This window comes from Gorilla gorilla, chromosome 2 (assembly GCF_029281585.2).
Source record: "Gorilla gorilla gorilla isolate KB3781 chromosome 2, NHGRI_mGorGor1-v2.1_pri, whole genome shotgun sequence".
Classification (NCBI taxonomy): domain Eukaryota; kingdom Metazoa; phylum Chordata; class Mammalia; order Primates; family Hominidae; genus Gorilla; species Gorilla gorilla.
In genome coordinates, this window is record NC_086017.1 from 29,490,745 (window position 1) to 29,509,346 (window position 18,602).

An 18,602-nucleotide genomic window follows, 5' to 3' on the forward strand; every position below is an offset into this window, starting at 1 on the left:
AACAGTTTACCAAAGAACAAAGAGAAGAGGTGGGGGGATTCTGGAGAAACAAAAACAGTAGGCGCTCAATTGTGCATAGGACAGAAGAATTCAGGGATTGGGCAGAGAAAGAATTTCAGTGTCCTGAGCACTCCTCAGTGTGCATCTTTGGGAGCATCTTTTCTCTTCTGAGCAAAGTACCTATGTGTGTAGCAGAGTGCAGGATAGGAACCTTAAGGTTTGAGTTTGCTCCTGGCTCTGACCCTGACAAATCATGTAGAAATAATCTAAACTTTGTGAGTCTCATTTATAATTTTAGCGGATTAGTCAGGTGAATTTTAATATCTCTTCCAGCAGGAACACTCCATGAGTTTCTGATGTGGCCTGATATGAAATGTGTAAAAATGCATGTGTGCTGAGTAGCCCCCATTCCATAATTACCTTGAAATAGCTCTGCCCATAAGTGTACCACCCTCCTGTTTGATACTGGCATAGAGGTGGTGGTAGCGATAGTGGTGCTCATGATGGCTTTTCACACTTACTGCAAGTTTGCTAAGCACTAAGCATTGCACTAGGCATTTTAAGTACATTTTCTCCAATTCTTGTATCTTTGCAAATTATATAGTATTGAAGTTTTGCAGTTGAGAAAACTGATTCTCAGAAAAGCTAAGTAATTATCTAATGTAACATCATTGCTATTAATATATATTCATATTCTTCCTTTATCCAGTCCATTGTCCTGCTATAGTGCCAGGGAGTCCTATTTAAATGATAGAAGGCAATTATCTACTGTTTAATAACCTGATTTTTAAACTTGATGTTTTCTGAGTATCTTTCTATGTCAATAAACACATTGACATCATTTCAAAGGCTAAATAGATTTCTAGTGTATAAATGTATCAGATTACTTAATCGCTTATTTTAAAATGTTTGCAAATTTCCACTCTTATAAACAGTACTAAAATAAGTATTTTAGTCATTAAAATGTTTTCTTTTGGTACTTTTCAATTATTTTTTAGGTTGAATTCCAGAAAGTGAAATCACTATAATGAAGAGTATACACTTTGATGCACACTGCTAAGTTGGCACTCCCACAAAAAAGACCACCAATTGAGATACCTATTAGCAATGCACGAAAGGGTTTATTTCTCCACATTTATACTAACACTGGATATTAGGATCTTTCGTACTATTTATCAATTTTGTGGCTGTAACCTTTATTAAAAATTGTATTACTTTGATTATTCATGAAGCTAATAATTTTTCATATGCTTTTAGGCTATTTCTGTTACTTCCTGTGGGTTGCTTATTCATATTCTTAGCCCAAATGTCACAAATTTTAAACCTTGGCTTTGATTTATATTCACATTGCAAACTGAAGAACTCAATCAAAGGCATTTTTTTCTAAAATCTGAGCTAAGATCTTACTGTTGAAACCTTTGGAAGTTATATTAACATAAGAATAAACTTCTCTGGGTGCCACTGAATACTTCCAACTTTCCAAAAATTCAGGAGGCATATGATAGTTGAAGCAAGCAATAATCACATAGGGTATAAACACAAAAGAGGATGTAAAAAATTCCAATTTAGTTGATGTTTTAGATGCTGTTGGGGGCACTCTCTGTTACATTTACTGGGTCCCAGCTGCTCTAAGTTTTAGCTGCAAAGAGCTCACAAATACCCCTGTAAAAGAAAACAAAACTTCAAGACCCTCTAAATTTATTATGTCAAAGGGGAAGTTAAGCCCTGGAGACTAAGTCACATAGCATGTTTGCAATTCTGCTTCTTAGGTTATAGTTCAACTTTCTTTCTCATTGTTCTTCTTCTGTAAATGACAAGGAAAGAGCAGACCTTCCCCTTTGCAATCACTGATCTTTGTCATTGATAAATGCCTCCTTCCTTGTGTTATATCTAACTCAGACAAGATGGCACACAACACTCCATGACAATGACATCTTCCATGTGGAACGTTAAATATACCTTTTCCAAAAGGCAAAGAACACCTTGATTAATCACACTAGTTGCAACTGTGCATCAAGACTTACATAGAAAGATACTGAAATTCTGTGAAACTTACCTCAGTTTTGTCTGTATAAGCAATCCCAAACATCTACACTTTAGAACACTGATTTCCATTCCTTGAAATCTGTGCTTTCCAGGTGATCCTATCCTCAACCTCTGTACTTTAACAAACTCTCTTTAAGCTAGATTCTGACCTTTTTGATTATTTTAAGTTGACACCCCTTTGTTAAAAAGATAGTCCTCTATTGATGAGAGCCACATGCCTGGGAAGTTTATGAATCAACCACCAAGTCAGTCCATAGTCAGAACTAGTTGATGTGGGGGTACAAAAGACTGGACCCCTTGTCTTATAGAAAGAAAGTTTTGTGGTGTGATTTGTGCTCTAGAGGCAGCCATCCACCACCAGTGGGTCAGGTCAAGGTGTGACTTTTCCTAAGGCAGAAACCTTGTTAGGCTCTTTCCCCTTTACCACCTGATATGGTTTGGCTCTGTGTCCCCACCCAAATCTCATGTAGAATTGTAATTACCAATGCTGGGGGGAGGGACCTGGTGGGAAGTGATTGGATTATGGGGACGGATTTCCCCCTTGCTGTTCTCTTGCTGTGATAGTAAGTGAGTTCTCATAAAATCTGGTTGTTAAAGTGTGTGGCACTTCCCCTTTCACTTTCTCTCTCCTGTCCGCCATGTGAAGATTGTGCTGCTTCCCCTTCACCTCCCGCCATGATTGTAACTTTCCTGAGGCCTCCCCAGTCATGCTTCCTGTACAGCCTGTGGAACTGTGAGGCAATTAAACCTCTTTTCTTTATAATTTACCAGTCTCAGGTAGTTCTTTACAGCAAAGTGATAATGGACTAATATACCATCCTACTTTCCTCACTCACTTATGGGTTCCCTCTAAGAGCACCTCTACCATAAATCATGTGCACCTGGATTTCTGCCTCAGGCTGTGCTTCTAGGAAGCCAATATAAATAGCAGGCAGTAGAAAGACTTCATGCATTTAATGTCCAATAGGTGAAAAAGGTGTGAGCATTTAATGTCGGTAGAATGGGGAAAAGAAGGCACTGAAGCATTCTTGGGAACAATCATACAATTCTATCCTTTCAGTGTCTTAATATACTGGAATATAAGAAACTTGGAGGATCAGCGAAGAAGTAATCCTCAGACATAAAAAGGATTTAAGACAACCAGTTAGGAAGTTAATGTAGTAGTCTCATTTAGGGTTGACAAGTGCCTGGGTTTCAGCAGTAATAGCTATAATCCAGCCCCCTAATACTTCAGTAATTAACATTGACTCATGGGAAACTATGTATATTGCTGAGTAAAAATAGACAAAATGTGGTTAAATATATTTTGTATGGTGTAGAAAAAGACCATAGGTTCACATTTCCACTTAAAAACACTCTTAACAAGCAGCAAAACCACATGATTCATCACTGGAACCAAATGACTCATCAAAAAGACAAAGCATAAAATGAAAGTAAGGAAGGAGAAGGACCTGCCAACTCAGCAAGACTTAACAGGTGCTCAAGAATTTAGGCTAATTAATTGACCACATGGTTGATGAATTAAGACAGTATCCATGTTTGGAATGAAGTACACTTGCTGTCCAAGTTATAGGGGTTGGTGTGAGGAGAAAGAGGGACACATAATCCCATTGAGATAAAAAGTAATGAAAAGCACTAGGAAAAGAAAAAAATTAAAGAGAGTAATAAGCAAATGGGAAACAAAGCAATTTACATGACCATCCCACAGTAAAATAAAATAAGAATCTAAGATCTGGATGCCTTATATGTCTGGCGAAAAAAAAAAATGCATGAACTTCAACTCTCTTAAAGAAAACTTTTTAAAATGACTGTGAAAGCTGGTAGCTAATGGACTAAAGATACATTTACCACCCACCACACCCTAAGCAAGTACTCTGAGATAAGCCCTACTTTTAGAAGTCAAAAATATTCATATTTTCCAAGGAAAGGTTATTACTTTAATAATACAAATACCCTCTAGTAAGCTTACTAAAATACTCTAATAATGGACAGCAGAATGCAGGGAGGAACACCTAGCTCAGGAAGCTTGGGACACAGTAAATCCAATTTGCAGAAGTCTTGTACTTCCTCAGCCTGTATAGATAAGCTAAAATAAAAATAAGTCTATCATTTCAGTTTTTGAAAAGGTGAGACAGTGCGAAGGAAAATTAAACCCTAGTCCTGGCTCTGATTTAATCACTAACCATCTTACCTTGCAAAAATTTGTAGCATTCCTGGACCTCTGTTCTCTTACCTGTGAAATGAAAGAAGCTGCAAAAGAGGCTAAATCCAACTCTAAAATACTATTTCTTTATTTTGAAACCTACAGCATTCTTTCTAAACACTAAAGTGACAAAGTAGGATGACTCAATATATACTGAAGAGCAATCAGCTCTATTGATTGCTATGTCAACTGGTTTGACTTGAAAGTATTTCATATAAGCATAGTTTCTATTGCTACAGAGGACTACATCTTTCTTTTTGGATCTGACTTGAGATTGGTGCCATTGATGATGGATCATCACATTTTTTCCTGCAATTATTAAATAACAAGATAACTCCTAAGTCTGTATGATCCAATGGAAAGGTCATGGCATTGTGGATCAGAGGTTCTAATATCCAATTCCTGCCTTATTAGTATTGAATTTTATGGACTTTGGAAAAGTTGCTTAACTGAGTGGAGAGCAACCATAATTGACTCCTCTTAATAACATTATCAGGGTTCAATGATAAGAGAGAGCTATTCAAAAATGCTATATGGGGTACACATAGATCTTAGAGCATAATCTGAGATTTGCCAAGATACAACGTAATTGTGTTTTCACAACTAAATTTAATTTTAATTTTGAGTTCCCGTTTCCCTAGGTGTGAAAAATTAATCTCAGTTGATTCAGGTTTCCCCCCCACTTCAGTTTCACTTGTGCCCATAGTCCCAGAAGGGCTACATTGTGCCAAGGTGTTGGGGTTGTCATCATTGCCCTGCTGACATCCAGCATGACTGCCCTCCCAACTGTTCTCTGGTCGTCAGTTCCAACTCACTGCTGCATTTTTCTCTTCACAATTGCAAGGCCTCTTCAGTTCTGGCAAAACTTGCAAAGAAGTAACAAAAAAAGCCACAGAGGTAAAAGAAATGACTTCAAGAAATGTTATGGAAGCCAAGGGAGGAGAAAATGCCAAGGAAATTGTGGCCATTGACTTTAAATGACTCAGAGGCATCTAAGAGTAAAGGAAAACAAAAATGGAGTTACAGATAGCTTTTACAAAAACAGTTTTCACTGAATGGCAGATATGCAATCTTAAAGAAGTAGAGAAGAAATACTAGTAGTGAATACGACAATCTTAAAAAAAAGATTTTTTTCTTAGAAAATATTGTGATTATTTTGACTTTGGAGAAGTGTGACAGTTATACTCAGCTCTAATTTAAGACACAATAATTTGAGTAAATAAAAAGAGATAACTATTTGTACTGGCTAGTGAGACTAGCCCACAAGAGTGATTAAATTCCAATATTATCAAATCTTGTTTCTCCCCTTAAGTAAGGTTAAATGTTTAAGCCCACAATAATTAGGCCACCACTTCTCTGACATATTCTTAGGAATAAATAGCCAATGAAAATTAAGTCCCTTCTTCTGCTGTAACAACCTGAGACAATGAGTCACCAGTGAGTAATAAAATAGGTAACAGTTTAGATGGAAGACAGAGGAGACAAGGTCATTAAAATTATGTTTGCCACAACTTTCGACTTTGCATGAGCCCATGAGACCAACCTGACTCTTTTAGATATAAAGATTATCATGCATAATCAACTTTATAACCTAGGAGTAATCACTATCAGATCATTTAACACCAGTCATGTACATCTTGGAGAATGCCCAGACTATGAGAATATGTCACCCTAAATTATTCTCCAAGAATTGTAAGATGAAGAAGAAAATAAGCAGGTGTTATCATGACTCTCTACTCTTTCTATTTCAACCCACTAATCCCAATAAACACACATTTTTTAAATTTTGAACATTTAATGCTAAGAGTATTCAATTCAGCTAAATTATGGAATGGGTTAAGAAAAACTTTGGTAAGTTTTCCCTTTACCCCACCCTCATCTTCTGCTAATTCTTCGGTCTCAGATCAGTCATTCCAAATAAGAAGGGAAGAAGATATGCTTTTGGCAACTTATGTCATATTGGCTCAGTTATAGACTCACAGAATAAGTAGGCGTCAAATAATCTTTGACATCATCTAGACCCACTGCATTATTTTCAGATGGGTAAAATAAAGCTCAGGGAAGTTGTGTGTCTTACCTAAGATATCACAATGAGTAGAGTAGAGCCTGGAATAGAACTCAAATTTTCTAACATTAAGGCCAGTAGTCAACAAATATTTACTGAGTTCTTAGTCTATACTAGACAATGTCCTCACCACTGAGGATTAAAAGCTAAAAAAAAAATCACCTGAGCTATGGTGATAAATGTCACAGCCACTTATGATAGCACCACAGATAAGAAATACTTTGATACAAATATAGAAAAATATTTGCAAGACTTATATGCCGAAAACTGTAAAACACTGATGAAGGAAATCATAATAGACCTCAATAAATGAAACCATATACCATGTTCAGGGATTAGAAGATTCAATATTGTTAGGATATAAATTCTCCCCCAGTGGTCTACAGTACAGATTCATTGCAATTTCAATCAAAATCTTAGCAGGAGTTTTTGTATATATTGACAAGCTGATTTTAAAAGGTGTATGGAAAAGTGAAGGAAATAAAATAGTCACAATTTTTTAAAAGAAGTACAAATTTGTAAGATTTACACCACCTGACTTCAGGCTTACTACAAAGCTGTGGTATCTGCAAAAGAATATATAAATCAATGGAAGAAAGTAATCTAGAAATAGACCGTCAAAAACATGGTGAATTGATTTTTTACAGATGTAAGATAAAACCCCAGAAAGAAGGAATTGCCTTTTTAACATTGTGCTGAATAAATTCAATATCCACATGTAAAAAAAAAAAAGACCTGTATCTTGTAATATATATAAAAATTAATTCAAAATGGGTCAAAGATATATGTAAAACTTAAAGCTTTAAAACTTCTGGGGGAAAGCAAGGTAAAATTTTTGTGACCCTGGGTTAAGTTATTCATAGAGAAGCCACCAAAAGCACAGCTCATTAATAAAAATATTGATAAATTGGACTTCATCAAAATCAAAAACCTTTCCTCTGTAAAATACATTGTTAAGAGAATGAAAAGACAAGCCATGGACTAGAAGAAAATATTTGGAAATAATATCTGAGAAAGAATACGTATCCACAATCATTCCCAAACCTCAGCATTATGTAATAAACCCATGTAACAAACCTGCATATATACCCCCTAAATCTAAAATAAAAATTGAAATTACTATAAAAAATAATTTGTAGAAGTCGTCCATATCCCTTGTAAATTGTATTCCTAGGTATTTTATTCTCTTTGTAGCAATTGTGAATGGGAATTTGCTCATGATTTGGTTCTCTGTTTTATTGTTGTACAGGAATGCTTGCGATTTTTGCACATTCATTTTATATCCTGAGACTTCGCTGAAGTTGCTTATCAGCCTAAGGAGTTTTTGGGCTGAGACGATGAGGTTTTCTAAATCATGTCATTTGCAAGAGAGATAATTTGACTCCCTCTCCTCCTATTTGAATACCCTTTATTTCTTTCTTTTGCCTGATTGCCCTGGCCAGAACTTCCAATACTATGTTGAATAGGAGTGGTCAGAGAGGGCATCCTTGTCTTGTGCCAGATTTCAAAGGGAAGGCTTCCAGCTTCAAGGAGAAGTACAAACCACTGCTCAAAGAAATAAAAGAGGAAACAAACAAATGGAAAAACATTCCATGCTCATAGATAAGAAGAATCAATATCATGAAAATGGCCATACTGCCCAAAGTAATTGACAGATTCAATGCCGTCCCCATAAAAATACCACTGACTTTCTTCACAGAATTGGAAAAAACTACTTTAAATTTCATACGGAAACAAAAAAGGGCCCACAAAGGCAAGACAATCTTAAGCATAAAGAACAAAGCTGGAGGCATCACGCTACCTGACTTCAAACTATACTACAAGGCTATAGTAACCAAAACAGCATGATACTGGTACCAAAACAGATATATAGACCAATGGAACAGAACGGAGGCCTCAGAAATAACATCATACATCTACAATCATCTGATCTCTGACCAACCTGACAAAAACAAGCACTGGGGAAAGGATTCCCTGTTTAATAAATGGTGTTGGGAAAACAGGCTGCCATATACAGAAAACTGAAACTGGACCCCTTACTTAAACCTTATACAAAAATTAACTCAAGATGGATTAAAGACTTAAATGTAAGAGCTAAAACCATAAAAAACCCAAGAAGAAAACCTAGGCAATACCATTCAGGACATAGGCATGGACAAAGACTTCATGAATAAAACACCAAAAGCAATGGCAACAAAAGCCAAAATAGACAAATGGAATCTGATTAAACTGAAGAGCTTCTGCACAGCAAAAGAAACTATCATCAGAGTGAAGAGGAAACCTACAGAATGGGAGAAAAATTTTGCAATCTATCCAACTGGCAAAGGGCTAATATCCAGAATCTACAAAGACGTTAAACAAATTTACAAGAAAAAAACAACCCCATCAAAAAGTGGGCAAAGGATATGAACAGACACTTCTCAAAAGAAGACATGTATGTGGCCAACAAACATGAAAAAAAGCTCATCATCCACTGGTCATTAGACAAATGCAAATCAAAACCACAATGAGACACCATCTCATACCAGTTAGAATGGCGATCATTAAAAAGTCAGGAAACAACAGATGCTGGAGAGAAGGTGGAGAAATAGGAACGCTTTTATACTGTTGGTGGAGTGTAAATTAGTTCATCCATTGTTGAAGACAGTGTGGTGACTCCTCAAGGATCTAGAATTAGAAATACCATTTGACCCAGCAATCCCATTACTGGGTATATACCCAAAGGATTATAAATTATTCTACCGTAAATACACATGCACACGTATGTTTACTGCAGCACTATTCACAACAGCAAAGACTTGGAACCAACACAAATGCTCATCAATGATAGACTGGATAAACAAAATGTGGCACATGTACACCATGGAATACCATGCAGCCATAAAAAAGAATGAGTTCATGTCCTTTGCAGGGACATGGATGAAGCTGGAAACCATCATTCTCAGCAAACTAACACAGTAACAGAAAACCAAACACTGCATGTTCTCACTCATAAGTGGGAATTGAACAATGAGAACATATGGGCACAGTGAGGGGAACATCACACACTGGGGCCTGTCAGGGGTTGGGGTGCCAAGGGGAGGGATAGCATTAGGAGAAATACCTAATGTTGATGATGGCTTGAGGAGTGCAGCAAACCACCATGGCACATGTATACCTATGTAACAGACCTGCACGTTCTTCACATGTATCCCAGAACTTAAAGTATAATTTAAAAAAAATCAATTAATTTAAAAATACAAAGTGCTAACTCAAAAAAAAAAATTTGTATCCAGAATATGTAAAGAACTCTCAAAACTCAATAATCAGAAAGCAAACAACCTAATTAAAGGTAAACAGACTACTAAGAAGTGTGGTGTCAGCCACTTGGCAGACTAGGAGGCTCCTGGCTCTCTCTCCACTCAGGCACACACTGAATAAACATCTATTTATGAATCAATTTCCTCTGTGAGAAAGTCAGAAAAACAGTAAAGAGACTCCCACCCACTGAGCAACTCAGAAAATATCCACATTTAACGGGCAGGAATTGCTGAGGCACACTCAGGCACAGATCCCCTCTCTGGGCACTGCACCATAAAACTAAGAAGGAATCCTCAACACCCAACTTAGCTCTGTGGAGAGAAGGGTTTTGGCCACACACATAGTTCCCTAACTCTAAGGTCATGCACAGTTTGGCTGTTAATTCACCAATGGGAGCAGAGGGGATTAGGCATACGTAAGTCTCTGTAGCAATTTTATGTGGGCATGCAAGTACATCTAGGGGCTTCATCACCTGGGAGTAGTACAGAAAAGGGGCTTGAAAATGCAGCTTGTTGTTTCTTTTCCAGTGGGTACATGATGACCTGGCTTCTGACTAACTTACATTGGAGAGTCAAAGGTGCAAACAGCCTGCTGGCAGCTGAAATGCAGATTGGCACTTTCCAAGCTTTTCCCCCCAGCTCACCCCAGGATGCCAGTTCTACTAATCCCTCCTGAAAGGAATTTGTCCACACATTGAAAGCCACAACTTTTATAGCTTCAACCTGAAGGGATGCATTCTATACCTCTAGCTCTGGGAGTAGGGAGGATTAGGCATATGCCTGTCTCCCTAGATCAAAGAACAAAGAGGTGGTTTTAAATAAGTGTCCAAATACAGCTACAGACCACACCAACTGGCAGTAGTTCAGAAAAGAGACTGGAATACACAACTTCCATTTTCTCTCTGGAAGGGGTTTATTGCATAATCTTCCAGTGGCTACTTTATGGCCTGGCTTTTAACTAACTTGCATTAAGGAGTTAACAGACACAGACAAACAGTAGACTTCCAGCAGCCTAAGCATGAGCTTGGCATTTCCCAAGCATTTCCTTTGGTTCACCCCAGTGAAAAATTCAGGTCTACCTATTTTTCCTGGAAGAAAGTTTGTTTATACACCAAGTCTCACAACTTCTATAGCTCCTATCTATAGCTCCCATCTCTTTAACAACCTAGCTCTAGGAGTTGGAGTTTTGCATTCCTGCATATCCAAGGACCACAGAAAACAAATAAGTAGACATACAATGGATCCACTTCTAGAAGCTATCTCTTCAGGATCAGAGGGTGCAATCTGAATGGGAGTGCAGCAACTTGTCACAAATTCCTAGCTTAGTGCAGAGACAGTAGGAGAGAAATTCCTGTAGTCAGCCTTACTGTGAGACTAGAATAAACTGGAACAGCCATCTGACACCCTCATATTTCTAGCTCCATCTGGAGGGTCTGGCTTCAGCCTTACCAATCTCAGGGCACTAACAGGACATGGCATGTTCTAATCTCCAGAGAGCCACTAAAAACAGATACAGTAGTTTGGACAAACAAAAATTTGAGAGGCACCTAAAAATGTCTGGCTGCAGGTACTGGTGAGATCCTTCTTTTGAAAAAGACCAGTCTGATAAAACTGGGAGAGGCAGTAGTCTTATCAAATGCACGGAAACCAACACAGAGAGTCAAGAAAAGTGAGGAAAAAAGGAAATATATTCCAAATTGGGTTAGTCCATTTTCACACTGCTATAAATATAGAATACCTGAGACTGGGTAATTTATAAAGGAAAGAACTCTAATTGACTTACAGTTCTGCATGGCTTGGGAGGCCTCAGGAAACACAATCATGACGGAAGGTGAAGGAGAAGCAAGTACCTTCTTTACAAGGTGGCAGAAGAGAGAGTAAAGGGGAAGTGCCACTTTTAAACCATCAGATCTCATAAGAACTCACTTGCTATTATGAGAAAAGCATGGGGGAAACTGCCTCATGATCCAGTCACTTCCCATCATGTCCCTCCCTCGACACATGGGGATTACAATTCAAGATGAGATTTGGGTGGGAACATAGAGCCAACCATATTATTCCACCCCAGGCCCCTCCTAAATCTCATGTTCTTTCCACATTTCAAAACTAATCATGCCTTCCCAAAAGTCTCCCAAAGTCTTAACTCATTCTACTATTAACTCAAAAGTCCAAGTCCAAAGTCTCATCTGAGACAAGGCAAGTCCCTTCCACCTAGGAGTCTGTAAAGTCAAAAGTGAATCTGTTACTTCCAAGATATAATCTGGGGCTGGGTGCAGTGGCTCACGCCTGTAATCCCAGCACTTTGGGAAGCTGAGGTGGGTGAATTACCTGAGGTCAGGAGTTCGAGACCAGCCTGGCCAACATGGTGAAACCCAGTCTCTACCAAAAACTACAAAAAAAATAAAAAATAAAAAAAAATTAGCCAGGTGTGGTGGCACACGCCTGTAATCGCAGCTATTCAGGAGGCTGAGGTAGGGGAATTGCTTGAGCCTGGCCTACGGAGCGAGACTCTGTCTCAAAAAAAAAAAAAGATACAATGGGGGTACAGGCATTGGGTAAATGTTCCCATTCCAAATGGGAGAAATTGGCAAAACAAAGGGGCCACAGGCCCCATGCAAGTTTAAAACCCGGCAGGGCACTCATTAAATCTTAAAGTACCAAAATAATCTCCTTTGACTCCACGTCTCACATCCAAGGCATGCTGATTCAAAGGGTAGGCTCCCAAGGCCTTGGGCAAGTCCACTCCTGTGACTCTGCAAGGTACAGGCCCCATGGCTTTTTTCACAGGCTGGCTTTGAGTGCCTACAGCTTTTCCAGGTGCACAGTGCAAGCTGTCAGTGGATCTACCTTTCTGGGGTCTGAAGGACAGTGGCCCTCTTCTCACCACTCCACCAGGCAGTGCCCCAGCTGGGGTACTCTGTGTGGGGGCTCCATTCCTTCCACACTTCCCTAGTAGAGGTTCTCCATGTGGGCTCCACCCCTGCAGCTGACTTCTGTGTGGAAATCCAGGCATTTTCATATATCCTCTGAAATCTAGGCAAAGATTCCCAGACCTCAATTCTTGCCTTCTGCACACTGCAGGTCCAACACCACATGGAAGCTGCCAAGGCTTGGGGCTTGCACGCTCTGAAGCCATGGCCTGAGCTATACTTTGGCTTCTTTTAGCCATGGCTGGAGCTGGAGTGGCTGGAACACAGGGCACCATGTCCTGAGGCTGTACAGAGCAGTGGGGCCCTGAGCAGGGCCCAAAAAATCATTTTTCCCTTCTAGGCCTCTGGGCCTGTGATGGGAGGGGCTGCCTTGAAGTGCTCTGAAATGCCCTGGAGACATTTTCCTCATTGTCTTGGTAATTAGCATTCAGCTCCTTGTTACTTAGGCAAATTTCTACAGCTGGCTTGAATTTCTCTCCAGTAAAATGGGTGTTTCTTTTCTACCACATGGCCAGGCTGCAAATTTTCCAAATTTCTATGCTCTGCTTCCCCTTTAAACATACGTTCCAATTTCAAACCATCTCTTTTTGAGTACATATCATTGTATGATTTCAGGAAAAGCCAGATCACCTCTCAAATGCTTTGTTGCTTAGACATTTCTTCTGCCAGATACCCTAAATCCTCTCTCTCAAGTTCAAAGACCACAGATCTCTGGGGCAGGGGCAAAATGCCACAAGTTGCTTTGCTAAAGCATAGCAAGAGTGACCTTTGCTTCAGTTCCCATTAAGTTCTTCATCCCCATCTGAGACCACCTCAGCCTGAATATCATTGCCCATATCACTATCTGCATTTTGGTCAAAATCATTTAACAAGTCTCTAGAAAGTTCCAAACTTTCCCACATTTTCCTGTCTTCTTCTGAGGCCTCCAAACTGTTCCAACCTCTGCCCATTACCCAGTTTGAAAGTCACTTCCACATTTTCCAGTTATCTTTATAGTAGTACCCCACCCATCTGATGCCAATTCTCTGTATTAGTCCATTTGCACACTGCTACAAAGATATAACCTGAGACTGGGTAATTTATAAAGAAAAAAGGTTTAATTGACTCACAATTCTGCATGGCTAGAGAGGCCTCAGAAAACTTAACAATCATTGCAGAAGATGAAGGGGAAACAAGGCCCTTCTTACACGGCAGCAGAAAAGAGAGAGAGCATAGGGGAAACTGCTATTTTTAAATGATCTGATCTCATGAGAACTCACTCATTATCATGAGTACAGCATGAGGGAGACTGTCCCCATCATCCAATCACCTCTCACCAGGTTCTTCCCTCAACACATGGGGATTATAATTCAAGATGAAATTTGGGTGGGGACACAGAGCCAAACCGTATCACCAAATAAAAGAACAAAAATCTCCAAAAACCAATCCTAGTGAAATGGAGATATGTGATTTACCCAACAGGGACCTCAAAATAATGGTTATAAAGATGCTCACTTTATGAGAATTTAACAAGGTCAAGAGAGCAATGCAAGAACAAAATGAAATTTTCAACAAAGAGGTAGAAAGTATATAAAAGCACCAAACAGAAATCCTAGAGCTGAAGAATACTGTAACCAAACTAAAAAGTGTAATAGAGGGAGTTCTTCAAGGTGAAGGAAGAGGATACAAATTAGCAACATGAAAACACACAAACATATAAAATTTCACTGGTACAAGTAAGTACACTGTCAAATCCAAAACACTAATGCTGTAATGGTAGTGGGTAAATAAATTATATCTCTACCGTACAGGTCAAAAGAAAAAACTGTTAAAAACAATGAAAGCTACAATAATTTGTTAGGAATACAAATTATAAAAAAGATGTAAATTATGACATCAAAAACATAAAATGTGAGAGGAGAGTAAAAGCATAGACTTTGTGTATGCCATCAAAATTAAGCTTTTATCAACTTAAAATTACCAGTTATAAGATGTTTTATTTAAGCCCCATAGTAACCGCAAAGCCAAAGTCAATAACAGACCCACAAAAGATAAAAAATAAGATCTAAAACATACCACTACAGAAAACCATCACACCACAAAGAAAGAAATCAAGAGAGGAAGAAAGGACATGAAAAACAATGAGTAAACAATGAACAAAATGGCAATGGTAAGTTCTTACCTATTAATAATTACTCTAAATGTAAATGGATTAAATTCTCCAATCAAAAGGCATATAGTGGTTGAATGAATAAAAAAACAAGACCCAACTATATGCTGCCTATAAAAGACTTAACCTTAAAGGACACTCATAGACTCAAAGTCAAGGGATAGAAAAAGATTTTATGCAAATGGAAATCAAAAGTGAGCAGGGGTAGCTATATTTATATTAGACAAAATAAACCTTAGGTCAAAACTGTAAGAAGAGAAAAAGAATATCACATAGTGATAAGGGGGTCAATTCATCAAGAGGATATAACATTGTAAATATATATCCACCCAACACTGGAGTAGCTAAATGTATAAAACAAACATTAAAATATGTGAGGAGAGACATAGACTGCAACACAATAATAATAGAGGATTTCAATACTTGACTTTCCATAAGAGACAGATCATCCAGGCAGAAAATTAATAAGGAAACATTGAACTTCAACTACACTCTAGACCAAACAGACCTACCAAACATATATATTAATAGAATATTTTATCCAACCACAAAAGAATGCACATTCTTCTCAAGTTCATAGAAAACAGTATCCATAATAGATTATGTTAGGCCACAAAATAAGTCTTAACAAATTGAAAAAGAATTTTAAAATCATATCAAGTACATTTTCTAGTCACAATGGTACAAAACTAGAAATTGTTACAAGAGGAATAGAAAATTAACAAATGTGTAGAAATTAAGCAATATGTTCTTGAATAATTATTGGCTCAAAGAAGAAATTTTTTAAAACTTAAAAAATATCTTCAGACAAAGGAAAATAAAAACACAACATACAAAAGTTATGGGATGCAGCAATAGCAGTTTTAAGAGGAAATTTTATATAACATATATGTTTATATCAAAAAAGAATAAAGATCTTAATTAAACACCTAACATTACACCCTTAGGAACTAGAACAAAAAATAATCCCAAAGCTAGCAAAAAGAAGGAAATAACAATAAAATTTATTTCAAAGCAGAAATGTAAAAGTAGAGATGAGAAAAACTATAGAAAAAACATCAAACAAACTAAGAGCTATTTCTTTAAAAAGCTAAAAAAAATTTACAAACCCTTAGTTAGACTAACTGGTATGGTTTAAATGTTTGTCCCCCCCAAAACTTACGTTTAAATGTAATCCTCAGTGTGGCAGTATTGAGAGGTAGTACCCTTAGTAATTGGGTTATAAAGGCAGAGCCGTTCGTGTATTAATGAATTAACAGATTAACGGATTATCATGCAGTAGAACTGGTAGCTCTATAAGAAGAGAAAGAGACCTGAGCCACCATGCTCAGCCACTTTGCCATGTGATGCCCTGTATTGCTTTGTAAATCTGCAGAGTCCCCACCAGCAAGAAGGCTCCAAAAGGAATGAGATCATATCCTTTGCAGTGACATGGATGGAGCTGGAAGCCATTATCCTCAGCAAACTAACAAAGGAACAGAAAACCGAAGACTGCCTGTTCTCACTTATAAGTGGGAACTGAATGATAAGAACACATGGACACATGGGTGGAAGGAACAACACACACTGGGGGCTACTGTGGGGCACACAGGGAGGGAAAGCCTCAGGAAGAATAGCTAATGGATGCTGGGCTTAACACCTGGGTGATGGGTTGTTTGGTGCAGCAAACCACCATGGTACACATTAACCTAAGTAACAAACTTACACGTCCTGCGCATGTACCCTAGAACTTAAAATAAAAGTTGAAGAAAAAGAAATAAATCAAAAATGAACAAAACTAATCTATGGCAATGTAATTTTTTTAAAGTTGAGAAAGATGACTGGAAAAGAGCTGCATGGAATTGAGATGGTAATAATTTGGGGTGATGGTGACATGGATGTATTTAACTATGAAACCTCCAGAATTTTGAGTATCATCATTGCATCCCAGTAAATTAAATTGATATTGCACTTTTTAAAAGTGAACAGACACCAAATTCTAGAAAACTTGCAGGAAAATGTGGTCACTCATACATTACTGGTGGAAATGCAAAATACCACCATGCTCTAAAAAATAGCTCAGCAGTTTCTTTTGAAACTAAACATACACTTACTATGTTACCCAGCAATCAGATTTCTGGGCATTTGTACTAAGGAAATGAAATTTATATTTACACAAAAAAACTAGACATTAAAGTTCATAGCAGCTTTATTCATAATAGTCAAAAACAGGAAACAATCCAAATGTCCTTCAATGAATAAAATGCTTAAATAAAATGTAGTACATTCATACCACAGAATACTACTCAGCAATATACAGGAATGAACTGTAGATACATGCAACCACTTTGGTGGATCTCAAAGGGATTATGTGGAGTGAAAAAGCCAATCTCAAAATGTTATACACTGTATAATTTCATTTATACAGCCTAATGATACAACAACTTTGATGATTTTAAGAGAATTATGATGAGTGGAGAAAAAAAAAGCCAATCTCTTTCCCCACAGGACTCTCGGAATTTTTGTCTCCTGCCTGGGTAGTAAATGCAGAAAACTGCACTGGCTTTTTTCATTCTACATAATTCCTTTGAAATCCCACAAAGTGGTTGCATGCATCTATAGTTCATTCCTTTATATTGCTGAGTGGTATTCTGTGGTATGGATGTACCTTTTATTTAGGCATTTTACTCACTGAAGAACATTTGGATTGTTTCCAGTTTTTGACTATCATGAATAAAGCTGCTATGAACTTTAATGTGTAGTTTTTTATGTAAATATAAGATGCAGAAACCGCATTTGCTACCCAGGCAGGAAACTGGAAAATCTCTATAGAATCTGAGAATCTAGGGGAAAAAGCAAAGATACTCATATTATGAGCTTACCAAGAAACTTCCAACTGTACTACTGTATATTGCAGTGTACAATCAACAAGGCCTACATATGTCTGCAGGGCATCTAATCAGCATTTTTGTCCCTGACACCTAATAAGTGTTGGCAAACAAAAATATGAGGAAAGTCTCTAACACAAAAGATAGGGATTACAACAAATAAATAGAAAACAAAAGAAAATTCACGAAAAACATACCAATATACTCTAAGAGAGAATAAACTGAACATATGAAATAAGAACAGGATGCTATTAGGTTGGTGCAAAAGTAATTGGAGTTTTTGCCATTACTTTTAATAGCAAAAAGTAGCATTTGGGGAATAAGAAGGAAACCTCAGGGATGAAAAAGATGATAACAGAAATTAAAAAGTCAAGAGAGAGCTTGAAATATAATGTCAAGGGCCTTATGTTAAAAGACAAAGAAACAGAAATAGAAAGTAGGGGAGAAAAGAGAAGTCATTAAATGATCAATCCATCCAGTATGTCCAGAAAAAAAGATTAGAGAAAATTGAAAGCAGGAAGCCATCAATGAAATAATTCAAGAAGAAGGTAAACATATCTTGACCAGGTGCAGCGGCTCACACCTGTAATCCCAGCACTTTGGGAAGCCAAGGCGGGAGGATCGCTTGAGCCCAGAAGCTCAAGACCAGCCTGGGTGATACAGGGAGATCCCATCTTTACAAAAAAAAAAAATTTAAGAACATAAACATATCTTTATTGTGACAGTTTCATAACAAGTTCTCAAAGAAAAAACATCTATAAGAAGAATTTGTGAGAAGCACATCACAAAAAACAAAACGTATCTTTTGAGCATATGAAGGTAACAAAATATACCCTTTCATTTCTTGGAAATGCACTGTCATTGTTGTCACTCCAGGATTGTTGGAGAAGAAGAAGAGGGAGATTCTTTCTTCTCCTATCAATTTTATACTTTCATTTTTTTAATTAAAGCATGTCTGCTTCAAGTTTTAATCAAAATTTTAATTTCAAGGAACTGACCAAGTTATAATAGTGAAACTGACAATTGGTTGCAGCATTTTATCT